This window comes from Lissotriton helveticus, chromosome 9, assembly GCF_964261635.1.
Source record: "Lissotriton helveticus chromosome 9, aLisHel1.1, whole genome shotgun sequence".
NCBI classification, from domain to species: domain Eukaryota; kingdom Metazoa; phylum Chordata; class Amphibia; order Caudata; family Salamandridae; genus Lissotriton; species Lissotriton helveticus.
The window spans coordinates 151835783-151861208 of record NC_136070.1 but is presented as its reverse complement, the minus strand read 5'-3'; the positions used below and the strand labels follow the sequence as shown (position 1 = coordinate 151861208).

At 48.0% G+C, this 25426-nt stretch overlaps 1 protein-coding gene and 1 pseudogene across 1 annotated transcript in view; one reads left to right on the top strand and one right to left on the bottom strand.

Moving 5' to 3' along the window:
- The window catches only part of FANCM (FA complementation group M), an 837191-nt gene that overhangs the window by 133559 nt on the left and 678206 nt on the right, over positions 1–25426 (bottom strand). The gene's annotated exons all lie outside the window — the stretch shown is intronic.
- On the top strand, positions 757–2236 carry LOC144782536 (thrombomodulin-like; annotated as a pseudogene).

The window sequence follows — 25426 nt, the reverse complement described above, 5'->3', positions numbered from 1 at the left end:
AGAGTTGCACAAAGTTTAGAGTTAAAGCAAAAAGATGGTTAAATCAGCACTAAAATAAAATACCTATAACAAGGGAGAGAACAACACGAGTGGTGGGGGAACGCACGCACGTATAAATAAAAACAAGCAAAAGCAAATGGTGGGGGCCTGAAGGAGGAGGGGGTGCGAGGGATGAGTGAGGATGGGGTAGCAGGGGAGGGAACACGGCCTGGGGGAAGCTGGCTGGGGAGGAGAAATCCAAGGAAGGCTGTGTGCGGGGAGAGAGGGGAGGTGCTGGAGCTGAAAGTACGGCCGGCCGGCCATCCAAGAATAATTAGGGGAGGAGAAGCCGCAGAGCGCACGCTGGGCGAAGCCCTTTGATGTGCTGCGAAGATGAGCGGCCGGGAAACTGAAAGTATGGCCGATAGGAGGGAGGGAGGCTGATGCGAGTGCTTGTTTGGTCACGTGGTTCACGTGAACTTCAAGAAAACCGCAGCAGAAAGCCCTTGGTTTGACGAGGATTTTGGCTACTTGAATTCTCGCTCCCTCAATGCGCTTGCGCGCATTTAAGGTCACGAGAACTAAAAATAACACTATCAGTAGAATAAAGGTGCCAGGAGTAAGTCAGGACTGAGTGTGAAAGCATCTCTTCTCCTCTTTATGGTGCTCAGGTTAAGAGCAGAAATGTGTGGACAGAAGGGTACGATACTCCGTACAACCCAGTTTGGCGAAAATAATGGGACATAAATGTGTGTCAGCATTCCTTTTGTGGCATGATGGAACCTGCTGCTCCGCCGGCCTCACACTGCTCGAAACGGCTCCTGCCCCGACCTTCCAGGGCCTCTGCGTGGCTTCCAGTGGGTCACCGGAGACTCCAACACAGACTAAACCAACTGGAAGGCCCCTGGAGCCTGGAGCCTGGAACAGCTGCTCACAGCGCTGCGTGACAGTGCAGAGTGATCTGGCCTGGGGGGGGGGGAAGGGACTTCGAGAGCCGAAGCCAAGGTTTCCTGTGCGAGTTCACCTATCCGGGCACATGCAGTCCCTTAAACCTCAGCTCTGGGCTCGCGGTGACCTACGTGACCCCGTTCCGAGCTAATGGTAGCGACTTCATGGCGCTGCCCCCAGACACGGTGGCCTCAATCTCTCCTGACGGATTGGAGATTCACTGCCGAGGCCAAGATAGCACCAGCATGAGATGGGTTTCCTCGAGCCCAGGCCCCTGGCACTGCGAGGTGGAGAACGGAGGCTGCAGCCACAGCTGTCGAGAGGAGTCTGGCATTGCCACATGCCCCCAGGGCCTGGAGCTGGCTAAAGATGGATATCAATGCGTTCTGCCCCCCGACCCCTGCTCTAGCCACAGGTGCGCCCAGCTCTGGTTCCTCAATGCCACCGACAATGTGCCACAGTGTATGTACCAGGAAGGGTACGAACTGGGCAAGACGGCACCAGCTGCCACGACGTCGACGACTGACAGGTGAACAAGAACATATGTGATCAGCAGTGCGAGAACACAGTGAGGGGCTTCCACTGACTCTGTCACCCGGGCTACGAAATGTTCGATAACAAGTGTGAGGACACTGATGAGTGCTAGGGCCAGGTGTGTGAACAGAACTGCATCAACTTGCCTGGCACCTACAGGTGTGATTGTGACCTGGGGTACCCCGTACACTTTCACGATCCCAGCAAATGCCAGATATTCTGCAACAGCAGCGAGTGCCCGGCAGAGTGTGACCCGCACACCATGAAATCCTGTCGCTGCCCCCAGGGTACATCATTGAGAACGACAATGCCAGCGCAGTACAAGCATTCAGTGTGGAGGGAACACCTAGTGTCTGTGTGGATGTTAACGAGTGCCGCTCGGAGTACTGTGACCAGGCCTGTGACAACACACCCGGTGCTCCTGCCGGCCCGGGTACACTCTGCAAGCCGACCTACTGTCCTGTAAACTCTATGGCGACGAGGAAGGGAGCTCCGAAGACGTCACCACCCCCACAGCAGTACCCCGACCACACCACCTCCACCGGAGCCCCTTCTCCTGGGCATCATGATTGGCATTGCAGTGGGCATCTTGTCCATTGTGTCCATCATCACTGCCATTGTCTTCCACTGGATCAGAAAGCACACCGTGCACGCGGTGATGGACTGCAAATGTAAACACGCCGAGAAAGGCGTGGTGCTGCGATAGGTCACCCTGGGCACCCCCTCCCACCGAAAAAAATGTAAACATGCCGAGAAAGGCTTGGTGCTGCGATAACTTTAGAGGCATGGGAGAAACCATGCGCGGAAAGACTAGAACCTGTTGCACATGCACGGACCCTCGCTCCAAGGGTGAGCCACGAAGATAGTCTCAAGCCGAAGGTGAGCCGCGAGGACAGACTCCCAAGGAGTTGGGGCCACAAAGACAGGCCCGCTGCCTCCCCTTGAGCCCAGCAAGCGCTTAGACAACGCGCCTTCACCAGAACGGACTTTAACAAGCTTCGAACTTTTGTCTTTATGGGGCCATGTGTTTCTAACTAGAAACACATGGCCCGATAAAGATAAGAAAATGTTCTGCGACAGCAGCAAAGCAGGTGACCCAGTCCGGATCGAAGGCAAAAGGGTGTCAACAAAGAACCCTCATTTCCAATGGCAGGCCACTGTTTAGCATAAACGGTGACACAAGCCAATGGAAATGAGGGGTGGGCTTTGAGTTCCTTTCTGAAAACCCCTCATCCACAAAATCTCTCGCCGAGCGAGCAGCGCTTTGCACTGCAACGCCACGCGGTACCTAAAAACAAAGTAGGTTCTTCCGGCGCCAAAGATCGATAATAAGTCAAAACTGTGCTTTTAGTTCATTCATTTTTCGTCTTGAATTTTCACAATGCTCCATAAATATTGCTTTTACCCTGTTCTTGTCTGTTTTAACAATACTTGATGGCTCCATAAACAAGGTAGACCGATCCAACATGACAAAAGTATCTTGACTATATCATAATCCTGTGATTAAACAGGCCATGTCCTGATTCAGTAAATCGTTGATTTCATTAGCCTGCATGCCGACGAAAGACGCTGCTAACACTTCGCTTCAATTCGACTATTACGAGCTATCAGAGTAATACCGAGTTCCTAACTATCAACCTTTTTGAGTACCTTTCATCATTGATCGGCTATAGATTGCACCGCAGATTCCCATCTTTGTGGAGGTTCCTCCTTCTTCATTCATTGCGGTTGATTTTTGAAGCAAGCCTCTGCAGACATTTCAGGGGTTTTTCTCCAGCAACACATTGTTTTGTCCTGATGATGGTCTACATGATGTCTGCACATTAGACCGAAACGTCGACACTTCCGTCATCTCCAGAAGCGTTGCATTGTCACCAACATACGACCATTGTTTATTGATTAATTTGGTTGTCTGGTAATTGATCAGGAGTTGATGTTTAGTTGTGAACCGATGAGTAGATGCGACATATACCTCTGTTCATGATTATCTTTGCTTGAATTTACTTTTTTGTATACCCCCCAGACTTGCATTTGATGCTTTTCTTACTAAATACAAATATACTTTGAATACCATCAACCTTCCCGTATGTCTTTTTCGCTTTTTCTGCCTTCTTGATTGATTCCATCTAATCTACAAATGTGATATTCTTTTGATACACTAGAGTTTGATACGCTTGTACGACTCTCAACTTAGATCCATTGTTTGAAACAAATCCCTTGTAGCTCACTTTGACTTTTAGCTGATTTGCTAAATATCCTGTGCCCAAGCCTACAAGGGTTTATTGGGTTTCCCCTGCCTATATCACATGTCCTGATTAAGACATTCACAAATGATGTCCCCTACAAAGAGGAGCAGCCGGATTTGACCAAATACTAACCCACAGTAAAACAGGGGCCAAATGGACCCTGTTTTATAAATTCTTGAATCAATTCAGAGTGGATAATAAAACTCGATGTAGATGGCAGTAGGAGGAGCAATCTACGTAGAAAATGATTTTCCTCAGTCTGTATTGAGCTGCTCTTTGTAATCCGTGTGCGGTAGCACTAACACACTGGGCATTATACACCTTTAGAGCTGGGCGAACTGCCCCCGCGCCCCCACCCCAGATCTTGTACTATTACAAACTGCTCCAGAAGTTCTACAAAGTTTGAAGGTGGAATTATTCATCTGTGGGTGCAGGGACCTTAAGAGCTCAAATTCAAACCTAAATAACAAATTTATCAATGCTAGTCAGTACTTGGCCCTTAATTATGATCCTATTGAACTTTCTTTTGCCATAGGACATAATATGCGATTTGGTACAATTAGTAGTGAAATCAAGGTCCTGCATAAAAACAAAATGATCCACTAGTTCCCTCATAGCATTTGGCATGAGAGCTATAAGAACGGCATCATCAGCATATAAAAAGGCAGGCACCGGAGTGCCTGTCATTCTCGAAGTGTCCACATCAACTGAAACAAGTTTGTCGATACCTTATCAAGACAAAGAATAAACAGCAGGGGTCCCAATATACACCCTTGCCGCACTCCTCTCCTCAATTAGACTGACGATGATAGTTCGCCGGAAACATTTATCCGTACTCTAGGGGATAGATCTGCATGCAGGGAATAAAGAAAATTCAATGTAGAGTGTTCCACTTCTAAATCCAACAGCATTAGCCACAATTGGATCATGTTCACAGAATCAAATGAAGTGAATAGATCCATGAAAGCCAAATAGATGGGAAATCGCCTTGCATAGATATACATACACTGCTCATTAGTTCCTATTGGGCCTGAATCCAAATTGAAAATGTGAGAAGACACCATTGTCGCCTGCCTACTTAACTAGGTGGTAGTTTATCACTCTACCTATAATTTTAATGACGCTGTCTAGAAGAGATATAGGTGATAGCACTTAGGGGACATACGATCACCTTTTTTTAAAAATGGGCACAATCGTCAAGAACCCCCAAGATTAGGGAGTATCAGAAGCTAGACACTGATGATTAAAAACATTGACAATTAAAGGGCTCCATAGGTCAGTCAAACATTTCATCAGGACGATGGGGACGCCATCTGGCACAGAGTGTGAAACAGTAAAGGTATTGGATCCTACATCTGACCAACCCGGATCTCAACAATAGGAAAAACAGAACAGGGTGGCTGGACAGGATTATTCGTGAAACAATTCACCAGACACACAGTCAATCTGTACCGTGTGACCACTGGATTTAATTTTCCAAACAAGTTTATTTTTCTTTTTTACATTTATCAGCAATTTTTTGAAACACAAGCACAAACAAAACCACTGTCAATTCAAAAGGTTCATATATACAGTATCTACAAATGCACACATTTACAAATTTACAACAAAGAATCAAACAAAAGATTGGTTAGACACACCAAAAGACAATCACAAATGTATAATAATTCAAATAAATTGCAATTATATACAGTGCAGAGATTAATCCATAAGCGAACAAACGGGAACCAGTCCTAGAGATTGAAAAAACCAAGTGACAGGCGGGGTTGAGATCAAAAACAAGCCTGCCTGTCAACGAAAGCCTGTGGTGTAATGTTAAATAGGGTTGCAAGGCTAGGATACAGAGTGGTGGTATGATTTACATCCTAGCGGCACCCTTTGTTGTAGCCACAGGGTGGTATTGTCGACGCGTTTCGAACCTAAGTATTCAAGGTTCTCTTCAGGACAGGGACTGGGAAACAGATTCTGCAAAAAAGTACAGAATTTGGTGTCAGACGTACATTGACGTACTGTAAAATGCCTACTCAGACTCCATGAGAAGTGGAAAGTATTTACCTGCACGCGGGCACAAAGGTTGCCGTGGAGTAGGTATGTCGTGTTCACACCTAAAAGACATATATAAAGGTGCTTAATGCACGGGAATTAAAAGGGTCGCACTAGGAAAGGCGAACGGACTGTCCTATGTATGAATCATACCTGCAATAGGCGCAGAGCAGGACTTAAGGCGTGGTGTCAGGCTTCAGAAGCTTGCAGGTATCAGGGCGGCTCACATTATTTTGCGCGTGTAGGTCTAGATGGGTGATACAAAATCATGTATGGAATATATATCTCTCAAGGCATGGGTGCACAGCACAACACCCCCCCAATCGCCAAGAACGACTTGCGCGAGGTTCCTACCTGGCTATGCAGACCACAGGGAGGGAAGCGGCCGGTCACTGGCCTCAGTTCAGGCCGGCAGTTAAAGTTGGCCCGCTGAAAAAAGAGAAAAACCCTTTGTGAGCGCCAGGGTCAAGAGGCAGCAGCGGAGCTGGTTACAAACCGCTGCGCATAGCAATGCTTACTTTTCTGAATGAAGTAATCAAGCCACAGAAGGTCCGTGTTGCTCACTCTCTCCCAGGAACAAGCTGTCTGTAGGTGGAGCGCCGGGACACCAGTGGGTGTTTTGAATCCAGTTCATAGATATACATACACTGCTCATTAGTTCCTATTGGGCCTGAATCCAAATTGAAAATGTGAGAAGACACCATTGTCGCCTGCCTACTTAACTAGGTGGTAGTTTATCACTCTACCTATAATTTTAATGACGCTGTCTAGAAGAGATATAGGTGATAGCACTTAGGGGACATACGATCACCTTTTTTTTAAAATGGGCACAATCGTCAAGAACCCCCAAGATTAGGGAGTATCAGAAGCTAGACACTGATGATTAAAAACATTGACAATTAAAGGGCTCCATAGGTCAGGCAAACATTTCATCAGGACGATGGGGACGCCATCTGGCACAGAGGCCTTCCCACCTATAGTATGCTGTATGGCCAAATCCACTTACTGCGTACATTTAAGACGAGGTTAGGAATTCTGTAATATTCTATGTAATACAGCAGACAGGGTTGGGTCTTCCTCAATATAATAAATAGAAGTAATATGGGTCACCCAATCTGTCCCAGAAATACTGTTGAGCATCAGAGGGTTAAGGGAAGAAGTCCTAGTTCTTATATATTTGACAAGAGACCACAAATGCTTGTAATCCTCCCCAGATGCTTCACTTTCCAATAATTCCCAATCCCTTTTATAAAGTTCCTTCTTCCTACTTGAAAGAGCAACTTTATATTTTTGTTGTGCCTGTCGGATCTCATAATCTACCCTGGTATGGGCAGGCAATGCTTTTCTGAACCTGTGGTTGGCCATGGAGCAAGTCCCATCAAACCACTGAGGGTTCTCGTCACGTAAAGAAATTGGCTTTAACAGAGACTTCCTAATGATATATGCCAGGCTGTTATAGTACTGCATCTTCATCTCATGGTCACCGTCAGAGAAGCAGTTTAAACATATACCTAAATGCGAATTTATCAGTGTAGTCAATTTTCAATTGGGTTACCGAGCTGTCAGTCCAGTCTTAAGCCATCCGTGGAGTTCTGGGTGATAGAAGGTAAATTAGCGTTACACTGATATCTATTAATTGGCAATGTAGCAAAGGCACACAGTGCATTGAGATCCTTAAGTCTGTGGGTACAATCTTGCCTTAAAGAAACGATGATACAAAGTCAGAACTGACAAACAATCAATATCTGAGGCTTTCCCAGCTCTTCTATACGTGGGTAAAGCCATATCAACCCCTCCTAATGCTTCAACTAGATTAACCAGTCCATTAGCAGCTAAATAATTCGAAAGTTTGGTCCGCCTGGAGTCCAAAATAGTAACAGTCCCTTTAGCTGATTCACCTGAGTCCCTTAGACACTCATGTAGTATAGCATTAAAATCCCGGCACACATAATAATGGGTTTGTGTGTGCTTATTACCATGAGAGGCTTGCAATTTAGCAACAAAACTAAATAATTTGGTGAAATGGGTACAGAGAGCATTACTAAAATCGTTATTATAAATATTTATCAGATAAAAAAAATGTGTGACCAGGGAATACAGTTTCTTATTGCCAGAAAGGAACACAGAACAGATTTGCTCAGAGTAACCGCTACTCCACCTGAAGGCTTAGATTAATCCATATACCTAACCCACCCATAGCTCGCCCCTTAGTGACGGAGTGGCAGGGCAAGAGAAACAAGCATCCCCTTTTAAGTGTGGTGCATCGGTAAGCCAGGTTTCCAGTAGTGCTATTATACTGTGCAAAAACAACAGTTGATGGACAGAATGCAGACCAATGTCATACATTCACCCCGGTACAGCGATCTGGGCCTAAATACATCATTTTTTTGCTCACCAAGCCACCACAGTTCAGACATGGCCATATGCAAATCAGCCTTGACCCTGTGCCTCATGGGAACAGTCCAGCCCGAACTGCCAAGCCATGTCTTCCCTGGACCGGAATCAAGCATCCTAGGACCGGTTTCTGGATATCAGCCATCATCAGCCAGGATAGCTTGACTCCAGTGGCGTGGTTACATCTGTAAGAGACATTAGTTAGTGATAGATTCCTTATCTTAGAATATCCCCAGGGGTCAGACTGGATCCGGAAACTTTTGCGTAGGAATACCCCTGCTCGTCGGTAGGCGTCGTCTGCGGCTCCGCGTCCGTCGTTAGCGCCGGAGTACTTAGACGCCGCTCGCGCGCTGACGTCAGTTCTTCTTTTTTCCGCGCCGGCTAGCGCAGATCCGGAGAAGCTCTACCCCTTAGTCACTTTTTGACTTAACTTTTTTTATCTTTTGATCTGTTTTTCTCGAGTCGCTCGCCTCTTACGGTGCCGGTAGGGATGCCCGGGCACCCCAATTCAGACATGGCCATATGCAAATCAGCCTTGACCCTATGCCTCATGGAAACAGTCCAGCCCGAACTGCTAAGCCATGTCTTCCCTGAACCGGAATCAAGCATCCTAGGACCGGTTTCTGGCTATCAGCCGTCATCAGCGAGGATAGCTTGACTCCAGTTGCGTGGAGAGCACGGGAATCACGTCTGAGCATACCCGTCCCACTCGGGATGACAAATGCAAAAACAACAGTTGATGGACAGAATGCAGAACAATATCATACATTCACCCCAGTACAGAGATCTGGCCCTAAATGCACAAGTTACTACTTGTGTAACGATATATCTGTAAGAGACATTAGTTAGTGATAGATTCCTTACCTTAGAATATCCCCAGGCGTCAGACTGGATCCGGAAACTTTTGCGTAGGAATACCCCTGTGCGTCGGAAGGCGTCGTCCGCGGCTCCGCGTCCGTCGTTAGCGCCGGAATGACGTCGCTGGAGTACTTAGACGCCGCTCGCGCGCTGACGTCAGTTCTTCTTTTTTCCGCGCCAGCTAGCGCAGATCCGGAGAAGCTCTACCCCTTAGTCACTTTTTGACGAAACTTTTTTGATCTGTTTTTCTCGAGTCGCTCGACTCTTACGGTGCCGGTAGGGATGCCCGGGCACCCCAATTCAGACATGGCCATATGCAAATCAGCCTTGACCCTGTGCCTCATGGGAACAGTCCAGCCCGAACTGCTAAGTAAATATGCTACTTACCAGTATGCATCTGTTCTTGGCATGTAGGGCTGCTGACATTCATATCTATAGCATAGATCGCCTCCTAGTGTTGGGTCCGGATGATTGCACATTGTTGTCCTGGAAGAGTCTTCGAAGTATCACGAGATAGGTGGCTCCTCCCCTGGACTACAGTGCGCATGGGCATCGACTCCATCCCCAGATTGTTTTTAGCCATTGTGGCGAAGATGGAGCTTAACAGTGTGAGCGATGGCCATGCTAAGAGTAAGTGTAAGTTCTGCAGCCGCTACAGGCGCCGGGGAGGAGGGCGGGCGATATGAATGTCAGCAGCCCTACATGCCAAGAACAGATGCATACTGGTAAGTAGCATATTCAGTTCGAGGCATGTGGGCTGCTGAATTCATATCTATAGCATAGAATATATAGCAGTCCCTCCATCATAGGCGGCCGCCTGTGCCAGCTGCAGATGCCTGAAAAAGTGTCTTTAGAACAGCCTGCCCTACAGCTGCTTGCTGCTTGGAGTGCACATCTACACAGTAGTGTTTAGTAAATGTGTGTGGGGTAGACCACGTGGCTGCTCTACAAATGTCTTCCAAAGGGATATTACCAAGGAAAACCATGGAGGCCCCCAACTTGCGGGTGGAGTGGGCTCTGGGGGGGACCGTTAAAGTGCGCTTAGCCTTGTGATAGCAAATCTGAATACACTTAACGATCCACCTGGCTATACCCGCTTTGGAAATGGGGTTGCCTTTGTGCTGGGCAGAAAAGGCAACAAAGAGTTGTTGTGTCTTCCTAAAACCCTTTGTCCTATCGATGTAGTACATCAAAGCTCGTTTTACATCGAGAGTGTGGAGCATTCTTTCTGCTACTGTCTCCGGGTTTTGAAAGAACGCGGGCAGCTCAATGGACTGATTGACATGGAACTGCGAAACCACTTTAGGAAGAAATTTAGGGTTAGTGCGCGGCACCACCCTGTTGGAGTGAATTTGTATGAATGGCTCTTGTACAGTGAGCGCCTGTAGCTCACTAACACGTCGCAGAGACGTAATGGCAATGAGAAACGCCACTATCCATGTCAAGAACTGAATCTCACAGGAATGTAGTGGTTCAAAAGGTGGGCCCATCAACCTGGTGAGGGCCACATTGAGGTTCCATACAGGAGCTGGTGGGGTCCTGGGAGGGATGACCCGTTTAAGTCCTTCTAGGAAGGCTTTAATGGCAGGCACTCTGAAAACGGAGAGATGCTGCCTATTTTGGAGATAAGCCGCTATGGCGGATAAGTGTATCCGAATGGAAGCATATGCTAGATTGCATTTTTAAAGATGTAACAAATAACAGATGATGTTGGGAATGGATGCATCTAGCGGGTTGATGTTGTGTTCAGTACAGTAAATGACAAACCGCTTCCATTTCGCTGCATAGCAGGCCCTGGTGGTGGGCTTTCTTGCCTCCCGTATGATATCCATGCATTCAGGAGGCAAGTCAAGATAGCCAAATTCTAAGACTTCAGGAGCCAGATCGCCAGGTTGAGCTGTTGCGGGTCTGGATGCTGAATGTCGCCACGGCTCTGCGTCAAAAGCCTGGGTGTGAGGTGCAGCCTTTGATGCGGTACCACGGAGAGTTCTAGAAACGTGGTGTACCATGGTTGGCGTGCCCACGTTGGAGCAACCAGGATGAGTGTCATCGAGTGTTGCTTTAGCTTTCGTAACACCAGCGGTATGAGAGGTGCTGGGGGAAAAGCGTACGCAAATCTGCCTGACCAGTTCATCCATATCGCATTGCCCTGCGACTGTGGGTGAGGGAACCTGGCGGCAAAGCTTTGGCATTTTGCGTTTTCCCTTGTGGCAAACAGGTCTATCTCTGGATGACCCCACTGCTGGAAGTACGGGGGGGAGTACTGATGGATGTATCTCCCACTCGTGCATCTGGTGGCTGTACCTGCTGAGCAGATCCGCCATCTGATTGTCCTTGCCCGGGAGGTGTTCCGCCATGAGGAAGATGTTCCTCTGAATGGCGCACTTCCACATGCTCTGAGCCAGATGAGACAACTGCGGAGAGTGTGTACCTCCCTGCTTTTGAATGTAGTACATGGCCGTCATGTTGTCCGTCCGGATCAACACGACTTTGTTGCACAGATGTACTTTGAATGCCTTCAATGCCAAGAAGATTGCCATCAGTTCTAGGTAGTTGATGTGCATCTTCTTCTGCTGCGTTGTCCACAGTCCCTGCACCGTGTAGTGGAGCACATGAGCTCCCCATCCCTGGAGAGAGGCGTCTGACGTCAGGATAATCTGTGGCACAGGCTCCTGGAACGGTCGGCCCTTGCAAAGGTTGTGTGGATTCCACCAATGCAGAGAGCTGTATGCCCGACCGGTCACCAACACTAGGTCGTTCAACTGTCCTTGAGCCTGAGTCCACTGATGACCCAAGCATTCTTGGAGCGGACGCATATGTAGCCTCGCGTGCGGGACTATGAAGATGCAGGAGGCCATCATGCCTATCAACTGCATGAACACTCTTGCAGGAAGCGAGTGTTGCAGTCTGAACTTTTGGATCAGTGACTGAATGCTGTCGATCCTCACAGAATTCAGCTGAGCCGTGGCTGCCAGAGTATCGATCGTCGCACCCAGATATTGCCGCACATGGGCTGGCTGAAGGTGCGACTTGGGATAATTCAGTGAGAATCCCAGATCGTGAAGAAGGTGAATGGTGTGGGACGTGTTGGCGGCGCACTGCTGGGCGGACTTTGCTTGGACAAGCCAGTCGTCCAGATAAGGGTAAATGTGAACGTTTTGCCTCCTGAGGTGCGCAGCTACTGTCGCCAGACATTTTGTGAACACCCTGGGTGCTGTGGTCACCCCGAAAGGCAGGACCTTGAACTGATAATGCCGACCCCGAATAGTGAACTGGAGGTATTTTCTGTGTGATGGATGCAGTGGAATGTGGAAATAGGCATCCTTGAGATCCAAGGTTGCGAGGAAGTCTCCCTGATTGAGCAACGGGAGAACCTGCTGCAGTGTGAGCATATGAAAGTGTTCTGATAGAATGTACTGATTCAGGGGTCTGAGGTCCAGTATGGGTCTGAGGGATCCGTCCTTTTTTGGGATTAAGAAGTACAGGGAGTACACTCCCGTGCCTTCTTCCTCCACCGGCACGAGCTCGATTGCCCCTTTTTGCAGCATGACGAGTACCTCCTGCTGCAATAAGTGCAAATGCTCTGTGGACATAGGACGGTGTTTTGGTGACATGTTGGGTGGAGTGGATGTTAACTCCAAACAATAACCGAACTGGATAAGTTTCCTGACCCACCTGTCTGTGGTGATGGATTTCCAGTCGGGCAGGAACTGCTGGAGTCTCCCCCGACAGGTGTAGTATGGTCGGGGGGCAGCGACAGGGCGTCACTGTTTGTTGGTGGCGGAGGAGCGGGAGTTGTTGTTACCACGACCTCTGCCCTTGGTGCTGTTGCCCCGATAGCCGCCTCTACTCTGCTTGGTGTAAGAGGACTGCGTCCCACCTTTATTGTATTGTGTTTGCTGGGACATCTGGCCTCTGGAAACACCTCTATTGCCTGAGCGACGAAAAGTGCTGCCCCGAAACTGCTGGGACTGGAGAGCCCCCATGGATTTTGCAGTTTCGGTATCTTTTTTATCTTTTCTAAGGTTGTATCCACCTCAGGACCAAATAACCTATCTGGGTTTACTGGCTGATTGAGGATGGTAGTTTGTATCTCCGGCTTGAAACCGGAGATTCTGAGCCAGGCCTGACGTCTCAACATGACACTGGTATTAATGGCTCTGGCCGCGGTGTCCGCCACGTCCAATGCACACTTAATGGAAGCATTGGAGATAAGCTTCCCTTCCTGAATAAGCATCTCAGCTGCCTCTTTATACTGATCTGGAAGATGTTGTAACAGGGTCTCTAGTGTGTCATAGTGTGCCCTGTTATATCTGGCCAGGAGTGCCTGAGTGTTAGAGATACGCCAGATATTGGCCGCCTGAGCCGCCACCCTCTTCCCTGATGCCTCCAGCACTTTAGATTCCTTGTCTGGGGGAGGAGCATCCCCAGTGGTCTGCGAGTTCGCCCTCTTCCGGGCATTAGAAACGACCAGAGAGTCCAATGGCAACTGGCCTTTGATGTAGGTGGGGTCGCCAGGCGCCGGCCTATATTTTTTCTCAATCCTAGGGTTGACCACCCTGGCCCGTGTGGGTTCCTTAAAAATGTCTGCAGCATGTTTCAGAACCCCTTTCAGCATGGGGAGAGTCTTGACAGTCTTTTCTGCAGTGGAAAAGGTATCAAAAAGGAAGTCCACTTCGATAGAGCTCCACGCCGTGGTTGTTAGCCGCCCTCTCAATTAGAGCGTTAAATGCAGCCGAATCCTCAGTAGGAGAGGTCTTGACAGTGTACACCTGAGGGTCCTGGGCAGTTTGCTGATCCCCTGGGTCACCTGCATGTGCCCATGAGTCGCGGTGATCCTCAGGATCAGTGTTGGCAGGAATACTATACTCCTCGTCATCACCTTCTCCACCCTCCACATCCGAATAGGTGGGAGAGGGTGTAGCCACTCGTGGAGGCCGTGGAGCAAGGGGCTCCACCAAAACTGGGGATTCCGCAGCAGGCTTTTTGCGCTTCAAAGGAATCGTGTAGGACTCCAAAGGCTGGGTTGCCGTGATCTTCCTCTTGTAGAGGGTGAGTTTCCTGGTGTCTGCGTCGATATAGTGTTCCGACTGCTCCTCCACCGAGGGTTGTCGAGGTTTCAAGCACCCAAGCGACGGAGAAGGCTTCTGCGCCATGGACACTGGTACGGGCGCTTCGGTGACCGACCGTGGGGCGAAGGCCTTTGGTGCTACCTTTGGCGGCAACGTAAACAGGAGTGGCGTCGAAGACTCTGGCGTGTGGCAGCTGGCTTCGCGGTGGAAGCATCCTTCGGTGCGGCCGCGGAAGCCTTGTCCCTGATGCGTTGTAGAGAATCCGACACCTGGTTCGTAAAGGAAGCGGACGGTTTCGTCGATCCGACAGACGTCTTCGGTCCACCAGCGAGTGAAGACTCGAGCGTCGATGCCTTGGTTTTATCCGGTACAGGATCAGCCTGTTTCTGCACGCTGTGTCCTCCTTCCGTGCTGACGGCCTTCGGCGCCGACGGTTTCGTGCCGGTGGCCTTGACTACGGGGTGCGGGGCCCCCGTTTTCGGTTCGACGCCCTTGGCAGATTTCGGTTCGACGGCCTTGACCGACTTAGACTCGGCGCCCTTGACCGACTTTGGCTCGGCGCCCTTGGTCGACTTCCCCGGGTCGACAGCCTTTCTCGGCTTCGGCTGCCCCGACGTGTCAGAGGAGGCGGCCGGAGGGACAGACGTCTTCTGTTTTGACGGCGTCTCAATTACTTTCGTTTTCGTCGACACCGAAGGTTTCTGTTTCGTTTTAACCAACGCAGAAGTGTCCGTAGCCGGGCCCGTAGGCGAGGCCGTGGAGCTGGGTGGAAGGTCTTGGGTAAGGCCGTGTGGCGATCCCTCGACCTGAGCCTTAGTAATTGTTCGTTCAGGGCTTAGCTCTTCACACGAGCTATCTTCCGTGGCCCCGTAGGGCTCATTGTCGTCTCCTACATCGTCGACGACGTCTTCTGCCTCGACCACCTCGACGTCCGCGACATTCGTAGTCGATCTCCTCCGCCGGAGGGGAAACTTGCAGATGAACTTCCTGCTCGTCTGCTTCTTCTCTGTCGAAGATGTCCACCGGTGCCGGGGCCGACTGCCGGGCCTCCTGGCGCCACGCGCCGAAGTCTAATCGTTTTCTTCGATCGAAACCTAGAACAAGCCATACAGTTGGCTTCATCGTGGTCCGGCGACAGGCACTTGTTGCACACAGGGTGGACGTCGATGTGTGGGTACTTAGATCCGCACACGGGACATTTCTTGAACGGGCTCCGTTCCATGATGTCGACGAAAGTCTTGCTGCGTCGACTGGGCCCCGAGTATCGAAGTGCCACGCGACTCCTCTGGACGTCCGACTCGGGAACTGAGTCGGAACGGAGCTGGGACCGAATGCAAAACAATACCGACGGTATAGGAAAAGGCCTTCGGGCCTTAAGAAAAGTCTATATCGATTCCGAACTGGAGATGTCGAATATACATCCGAACCCAATGGCGGAAAAAAACAATCTGGGGATGGAGTCGATGCCCATGCGCACTGTAGTCCAGGGGAGGAGCCACCCATCTCGTGATACTTCGAAGACTCTTCCAGGACAACAATGTGCAATCATCCGGACCCAACACTAGGCGGCGATCTATGCTATAGATATGAATTCAGCAGCCCACATGCCTCGAACCCATGTCTTCCCTGGACCGGAATCAAGCATCCTAGGACTGGTTTCTGGCTATCAGCCGTCATCAGCCAGGATAGCTTGACTCCAGTGGCGTGGAGAGCACGGGACTCACGTCTGAGCATACCCGTCCCACTCGGGGTGATAAATGCAAAAACAACAGTTGATGGACAGAATGCAGAACAATGTCATACATTCACCCCAGTACAGAGATCTGGGCCTAAATCCACCAAGTGGGACGGGTATGCTCACACGTGTGTCCCGTGCTCTCCAGGCCACTGGAATCAAGCTATCCTGGCTGATGAAGGTTGATAGCCAGAAACCGGTCCTAGGATGCTTGATTCCGGTCCAGGGAAGGTATGGCTTGGCAGTCCAGGCTGGACTGTTCCCATGAGGCACAGGGTCAAGACTGATTTGCATTTGGCCATGTCTGAACTGGGGTGGTCTGGTGAGCAAAATAACGATGGATTAAACCCAGATCTGTGACTGGGGGTGAATGTTCTGCCATTGTGTAACATTCCGTCGATCAATTATTGTTTTTGCATTTGTTTTTGTGCTATTATACTGTGGCTGAAACAAATTTCTGCCAGTCCTTATAATCAATTTTGCTTCTTAAAACTGCTACATACCAACTCAGTATGGAGATAATACTATATTGTTTGGATTCAGGAGAAGGGATTCTATCTTGATACTGCAGGGTGCCCTCATCGATGAAATGGCCATGATCCCTTAATCGCTGGTCAATCCAAATCGGAGAGCACTTCAAATCTATTAGCTATAGGTATTGCACAAATGCTAGCAGAATTCGCTAAAAGACCCATCGAAGCAGTGCCAGTATGGGATCTATCTCTTGTTGGTGTATTGGAACGTACCAGGGGCAGTTGGCAGTCTCAAAGTGAAAGAGGGAGACAAGTATTCAGACTACCATTTGTCTGAGGGAGCAAGGAGGGACAACTATGTTGTATTTGAGAACAAAGGGGTTAATAAAAATATCCCAAAGGAACCAAAGCAATAGAGCTTCTAGACAGAGTGCTACAATCACGATTAAATAGGATTTGGTGAGCCAGCCTTGGGTACCTCAAATTCACCAAAATACAGTCACCATGAATATCTGGGGAATTTGGTCCCACCCATGCACATCTCCTGACCCTCAGAATATCTCCTGCATTGGAAAAGGACAATTCCCTAGTACAAACTAACCAGTCCAATGTTTTATTATATAGTTCTTCAAAAGATGTATGCTGGTCTTTTCTCAGTGTAGTAACACCCGTCATTACAACCCCATACGGACAGGCAGCAGGGAGACGAGATATAACTGGTTGAGTCACACAGGACTATGAAATATTACTATAGTCCTTACTCACCTTCTGAAAAAGGTTAACTGATGGCCCGTAAGAGCTTGGGTCCTTTTTACATAATACACAGACTTCGCAAGGGGAACAGGTGGTACACACACAGGTGCGCTACTGACGTTCATTGTAATGTTATTTCCTGGCATCAGACTAACAGGTCGTGTAGAGTCACTATTAAAGGTGCTTGTAAACGGGGGCAAAGAATGGAGTTTAAGAGTAAGAGGAGTCAATTTAGCTTCAATAGCCTAAACTCTGGAAATCAGCGGAGAGATCATGTTAGAAAGCTCAGTTTTAAATGCAACTCACAATTTTCCTAAGAAAGTTTCTAACAGTGATTACAATAAATCACCCATTTTGCTGGACAGCCAATTCTTCTCAGATGAAGGCAACAAAAAAGCAGATGGAATACTAGATACAATTGATTCTGGTGTTTGTGCTTTATCAATGTACTGTGTAGTGGGGTTTCCTTTTTGCTTACACCCCTTGCCACGTCTAGGATCCTTCACAAAGCCTTAGCAACATTGTGAACATCCTGATTAGTTGCCATAACATAAATGGGACACCTATACTAGGGTCTGAGATTAAGCCAATATTGGTAGTGGCATTTGGGGATGCAGCTAAAATCACAGGCGTAACATTCGGGGAGGAAGAAGATAACCAGAGGCCCAGACCCGATCTACCTTTCCCTCCAGGGTTTATAGAAAGCCTGCGCTCAGTCAGTGCTATTTCATTTTTGATAGCGGTGACTGTGCGTTCTAACATACAGAGTATAGATGATGTTTTTACATGGGGGGAGGAAAGCAGACCACCCCACACTAATTTCTTTCTGCCTATGTCCAGTGCAGAACAGTTGTATATAGTCTGATAAACTCCTGGGGTATAACTGGCCCAACCTTTAGCGACACTTCAAATGCAGTTAGATACAGGCCTAAAACACTGGGAGACAGTACCTCAGACTCGTTGGGTCAGCCACCATCCGGTCTCCACAGTGTATCCTCTACAGCGGTGATACTAAAAGTACAGCCCGGAGGTCGCATGCGGCCCTCTTTACCTTCAAATGCGGGCTCCCTGGGCTGCTGTTTACTCGACTCAGCACTAACATGGAAAAACAAGCATTTACAATGCAACGGTCTCGCCTTTACAAAAGGTAGAGCTACTGGCATTGTAAACGACAACATTTTTATTTATGTGTTGGTTTTGAAAACAGATAAATAAATGGCATTGTCATTTACAAAACCAATAGCTTAATCTCTCGCAAATGCGATACCTATTGCATTTGCAATGCAATAGGTCGCGTATTTACGAGAGTTTGAGCTATTTACATTGCAAATAACAATGTGTTTTATTTATGTTTCAAAAACCAAAACATAATTAAAATGTCTATCACACTGCTGTCTCTCTCACACTGTTGTGTCTGTCACACTGCTGTCTCTCTCACACTGCTGTCTCTCCCTAGAACACACATATGCTGTCTCTCACACTGCTGTCTCTCTCACACACTGCTGTTTCTCACACATTGCTGTCTTTCTTACACCCAATGCTGTCGTCACACTGCTGTCTCTCATACACAATGTGGTCTCTCACACTGCAGGTGTGGGTTGTGGTATGTGGGTTTCCAGCTCATATCTGGAGGGTGGGCGCTGCTGCTTTTCATGTGTATTTTTTTTACATACTCCCCAGGGCATTAGTGTTAGCTTCAGAAGCCTTTGTTTTGGGGGAAGGATGTTGGGGGTCAGATCACAGCCCAAAGCCCCGACCCCTCTTCATGGCCTTGTGCCCTCATGCCTCATACACGCAATTGGCTTATAATTTTGTCCCTTTATAGACACATCTCCTATAAGATCCTCCCCCAAACCCCCTCCCCCCCATTGTGAAATGTATCTGTAAGTTGGCATGCCTGGGGGTAACATGGCGCAACGAGGTTTCACAGGACGGGCAGAGAGTGCAGGGAACACTCACCACAGACGTGACGTAGACAGAAGCAGTAAATGGCAGACGGGCAGCTTATGTTCGTTAATTGCCACAGAGAGAATGGATTGTCTTGCTGAGATGGGCAAACTGTAGCCTACATTTTAAACATAAAGATTGGAAAAATATACAACACCCCAGAAGCCCATCTCAAGGGTAGAGCCCTTTGACTAGGGAGCCTCATCACCCCTAGTTCAGGAGGAATGTAGGGGTGTGCGCGTGTGGTATGTCCCTTCTCCCATGCCTTGGATGCATGTACCTCCACGGACCACGCAGCCTCTCAGATGTCCCTTCCCCCATGCCTTGGATGCATGTACCTCAACAGACCACGCGGCCTCTTGGCCACTGAAACCCCGGTGGGAAAAGACTAAAGAAATGCCTATAGCAATATTGGGTCAAAAATCAGGCGCACAGACCATTTTGGTATGTTACTCCTCACAGCAAGAGTTATCACGTGTAAAACAGTCTCGCTGCTGTGCACTAAGACCATTTGTGCTGCTGAGTATTTACGCATATGTTTGCCACCTAACCTGCCTTACTGCCTTAATGTGTCTTTCTAATGCGTAAAGAAAGTAAACTCAGCACAGTAAGCTGCATGGCACACTGCTAGGACTAGGCTGCGTGATGGTAGTGTGGGGGAGGGGCGAGAGGAGAGAAGCTTGGGGTAACGTGGCGCAGTGAGGTTTCACGGGACGTTAGTGTGTTAGTGTGCAAAAATAACCAGTGTAAACGCTTGACAAAACAATGTGCATTGTGAAGTAGTGGGCGGGGAGATCACAAGAGCTCGGGCTTGTCCGAGTCTCTCAGACTTCATTACTCCCAGCCGTGTCCTAAACTGCCCACCAACAGCCCATTAGAAGAACAAAGTGCGTGTTTAAAGCAGCTGTGCGTCTGCGTCACCCCTAATGTGTCTATCTCACGACGGTCGCATCGGCATCGTTTATTCCCTGTAAAACACACTTATCACCCATACTCCGACGTGCAGACTAGTGAAAGCGTCAATGCTTTCTGGAACAATTGTTACAAAAAAAACACAATACATTTTCTGAACTATTTCCTCCAACACACTGGTGAGTGCCCTGCGCATATTTATAACCAGCCCTCGCCGGAGCGCTGCGCCGCAGAAGGCTCCGAGGCAGCGCTATACGGAGCGAGGTTTCCAGGGAAGGCAGCTCCGGCAGCAGCGGGCGGGGGAGGAAGCCGGAAAGGAGGCAGCAGCAGCGGCGGAGGGGGGGCACACTGCTCAGCGAGTCCTCGGCACGGCGGCCATTTTAAGAGTGGCGGAGAGTCCGGGAACAGCTGCCCGCTGCCATCTGTGTTTCAATTGTCACACAGTGTTTCAAATGGAAAACAAGCGTTGTCAGAGCTGCCCCCGTGGGAGCACAGGGAGGAGACTGCGAGCGAGCGGGGAGCTGGCACAGACTGACGAAAAACAGCCCTGGCAAAAAAAATAAAAAAGGAAACACCCACAATGGGCCACCTCTTCATGACGAAACAAAGAGAGCGGGGCTTAAAAAAAATACAGAAACACCCACGAATCTGCTCCAAGAATGAGTGACATTATTCTTTTCCAATGGCTAGCCTCCATTTATGGAGCTAGCCAATGGAAGAGAGAGGCGGGTTCAACCCCAGTAAGTGAAAAACAAAATTCCTCGAGCTGTGTACGCCAGTCGAGACCTAAAAATCAAATATACAGCAATCACTTATTTAAAGGTCAATTGCAGTTAGGGAAAGGAAGTAGCTAGGCCCTTAACTTTTGGAACACCTTAATTTCTAAATATAGCCACTAGATATACATGCTTTGCTTCCCCTACACCCACTTTACACCCCCAGCACCCTCTTTACACCCCCAGCTGGCATCCGTGCGACCCTCGTTCACACCATAGACCAAACTTTGCAGCCCCCGGGAAAATGTTTCGAGTACCCATGCTCTACAGTGTCAATTAAATGTTCACATAGGCTCATAGGATTGAAAAGCTTAGAGAGGGCCCAGCCCAGCATCGTCCGGCAGCAGCTGGGTGCAGACTGGCCCGCTCTTGGCCTGGTCTTCCCCCGGGCATGCGGCTGGGCGGGATCCCCGCGGGAATTAGTAGGCGCCGCCGGGCACTGGCAACAACGTTGGTGGCTTCATGCCGCAAAGAGGACTGGGGCTTGGAGTCCTGCCCCCATCACCGGCAACAGGCTTCTCTTCCCGCACAGCGTAGGCACCGGGGAAATTAGTAGGTGGCTCTGGGTTCTGCCAACAATGTTGGCGGCTTCCTGCCGCAAAGAGGACTGAGGTTTGAAGTCCAAACCCCACCACCAGCAACAGGCTTCTCCTTGAGTTTCGCTTCACAATTTATAAGGGTTGTTTAGTTTTCTTTTCAATGCGGCAGTAAAGTAGGTTTTTTTCTTAATAACTTAGCCTGTTAACAGCCTTCATTAAGCCAACCACGAGGTAGCATTAGGCCCCAGCTTGGCTTGCTCAATAAGGAAGACAAAGAGCTTGCCACTGAAAACAATTCACCACATTAAATTTCTTCTTGTTTTCCCCTTTCAGGGCAATATTCAGGGCAATATTCAGGGCAATAACACTGGCTGAGCTTGCCGATGCAAACGTTTGGACTATTTTAGTGCTACCTAATGAGATATAATTGAGGTCTGCTAGTTTTTTTCATTATGTTTGAGATTAGTATGTAGTTTAGAATGCAATATAAAATGTAAGCCTAATAGTTGTTGATCTGTAATTATAACTGTTGCTGACAAGATTGGATATCCGAATTCTTTGTTGTAATCCAAAAATGGATGCTTGTTAACCTTGTGACATCAACTATATCCTTCATTTTACTTATTTAAAATCAATAATTTATTGTATTACAGTAAAACGTGTTGGTGATTTCTTGTGTGGACTTAATAAATTATGAAGAAAATGGGAAGCCAACCTTTTCCCTTTTATTTTATCGAAGATATCGGACACCGTAATTTAAAGCCTAGACAAAGGAGGTCGATTTCTAGTTGGTTTCTCTCTTCAAAGGACTCATTGATTCCCTCCTTTCCAGCTACAAAATGGAGCTTATCTTAGTAACTAATTTAGTCATCGGATGACACCTGCATAACATTGGCCTCAAGCACAAGAGCGGGTCTGAAGAGTGTAACCTCAACTTACTCTACTAATTATGTATGAATTAGACATTATCTTGTGTGATTATTCATAATTATACTTAATGTACTTTATTAAATAATTCATGTAATTAAAGCAGTTTTGAAAGCTTGATAATGAAAAGGAGCGTGTGACACTGCACACCTCCAACACAATCTCTACTGAGCCAAGAAACGCTTATTTACTCAGCATGTATTTATTAAGCAGCCAGTATGTGCACAGTAACTGATCAGGGCCGGCTTTAGGGGTGGGTGACTGGTGCACCGCAATAGACGCTGACCAGGAGAGGGGGGCGCTGACCTCAGGGAGAGGGCCGCGTTTAGAAATAACGGACGGTTTAAAAACACCTGTTGCAGAGTACCTTGTGCTCCAGCTTTCAGGCAGCAGTAAAAATGTCAAAATAACTTTTGCTGAACTGTGTTAATGACTTGCCCTCCGTGGAGTACAAAGCAGGGGTCACACTACTGATTATATTGCAAAACTGTCACGGAAACAGATGAATATTTGTTATTCTTCTGCCCCCCATAGGCTAAAGCCAGAAGTAGGTGGATAGTGCTTCTGTGTCTATCTCTTAGTCTAGCAGAAAGAGGAGAAGCCTATAGAAATGTCAAAAGCGACACATCTACGATAGTGGTAGTGGAGGTGTCAAAGTTTTTGCACACAGCCTGGATAACGAGGTAAACACTACCAGGTAACACGCCAGGTTACGTTTACAGGGTGGCTGATTTGCTGAATTTCTGTATACGAGTACTTTTAAATGTAGTATTTACTACTGTTTTATGTCTGCGCCAACCTGGCATACTTTCGCCTTTTCGTTTTAAATTGTTTTAACTTCTTTAACTCCGTCCGTGCTGATGACGGAACCGCTCCGTCATCAGCCGCGGTAGCGCTGTGCTGACGACGGAGCGGTTCCGTCATGGCCCGCTCGACGTGCCTCGCGGCGCTGATTTCGCACCTGCGCGGCGCGTTCTATTGAGCGGGCGGGGCCATGACGGAACCGCTCCGCTCAATCTAGGCTGGTGACGGAGCGGTTCCGTCACCAGCATGGGCGCGGCCCCCCGCCCCCTTAGCGCAGCGGCGGAATAGCCGCCGCAGCGAAGGTGTTAACTAGTGATTGTCTTATGTATTGATGATTACATTTTAATTTTGATCTATCAATAAACTTGGAACATGAACTCACCATACAGTAGCGAAGAAGGTTAATATGCCTGCTGCAAAGAATGCGTACCGTGCAGATCACAGTTCTGTATTGTATGTGAGTTAATTACTGATTTTGTCACAGAGCTCCTTTTGTTATTGCAGTTTATAAAGTACAACCCTAATATACAGAAAACTGACAGTTACAAAGTGTTGTCAAAGAGCTGCATGCAAACAGTATAACATAGGTTAGGACGTTATTTTGTTTCCCCAGTCTTTCATTATCTGTTCCTAATGTTGCTAAAAGGGTTCGATTGGGTAGATGTACATTCTTATTAGTAAAGCCAGCCTTTACCAGTGCTTTAAAACAAATGGGAGAGAGGCGCTATGGAAAGACGAGGGGCATTTTTGCCCCGTGGTAATAATGGTCATGGGGGAAGAGGGGCAAAAATAATTTTCGCACAGGGCGCCACCAGCGGTTAAGCCGTCTCTGCTGTAACTGATAGTCATACTCGGACCAGTGCGACGGTGCTATCAGAACAAGACAGATTCTCAAACTTAGAACAATTGTGCACTTGCAACTAAAAACACACATTTGTATGTTAAGATGCACAACAGAAATGCTGCTGAAAGGCACAAAAAAAGTCGTGTGAACGAAAAAACAGCGCCCGTTTTTCATATCTGATGCTCACAGCACCCAATACAATATCAATGATGCGTGTTTGTTTATTAGCTTTCCATCTATCTGCTCAATGTATAAAAAATAAATTTAAAACAGACATAGTAATAACGCAGACTAGGAAGTAAGCCACTGTGCAGAACTGGGAGCCTAAAAGTGCCATCAATAATGCACAGCTGCCAAGGTTCCAGATTGCTATGTGTGACATTTTCATAATTTCAGAGTAATTATGAGTGACATTTCAACGACTATGAGTGACACTTTCTCACAAGCAAAATCAACCAATGAAGACGAGGGAAACATATCATATATGTACTGAAGCACATAAACAGGTAAGAGATGTCAACCAAACCGTCAAACACAGAGAGAGAATAAGGCAGCTGCACTCGAGAGACAGTGAGTTCAGGTTCCTGCAGGTCTGTAGACTGATGCTGGGATGTTGCTTTGACGATAAAATATAATGTGCACTGTTTTAAAAAGTTTCTTGTGCGTGTATTTAGCAAGAATTACTTTTCAAATGATATCGCTCAACAACACTAATTCAGGTTACGATTATCAGTGCTGCAGTGCTTCAGGATTGTGAATGCAAAAAAAGCCAATAAAATATAATACAGATCTTTCTTTAAACGATTTTAAGAAACGGTCACTGTACTTGGGGTCTCTATTCAGCAAAAACACCAACGTTTCCCTCGCAAAGCTCGAGGTTAGCACATTTCACTATCCACATCATAATATCGACTTAAGAAAAAAAAGGTCTTACCATCATCTATTCATGTCAAATGCCTGCTCACGAGACCCTGGACACCTTCAGAAGCAGCAGATACCTATAACCGTAACCAGCGTTGGATTGGTAACAAGGGCACTCGGGCAATGCCCGAGGGGCCGGTGCCCAATCTCAGCTGTGGGCTGCTTTTTTTTAGGCAGTCTGGGGGCGATTTGGCGGTTTCTGCATTGTTCTGTTGCTGCCAGCGCCACGCGGGTGCCTGAGTGGCCTTTCCCTGATGTAGATGGGCGTCCATTACCTCCCTTTTATCAAAGGTCAGAGGTGTCACTCCTTTTCTCTCGCTGGGGCTGGCCCATTTACATGAGCGGAGGCAAAAGTGGCCTCACTTGTATACATGTGTTTCACCAGTGCAAGCTAATCCATGCATTTTTTTTACCCCCTCCCTTTTTTTTTTAAATATAACTTTGCAGAAGCAGTGTTTCGCAAAGGCAATATGCAAATGTGGGTCACTTTTTACTATCGTACCCGGGCCGATTTTTAATCCCAATCCAACCCTGACCCTAACCAATTCGTGCCTTGGCGCTCTATAATTGCAGGTACACTCTGGCCTATAAGACTGGCTGCAGGCAGGCTCATGCCACGAGCCACCGCGGGCAGTGGCAATTCAACTTTGCATCCAGGCCCGCTTCCAGTGATAGCTGCCCAGGCCGCTGTCCTGGCTTCTGTGAGACCCGGGCGGTGCCG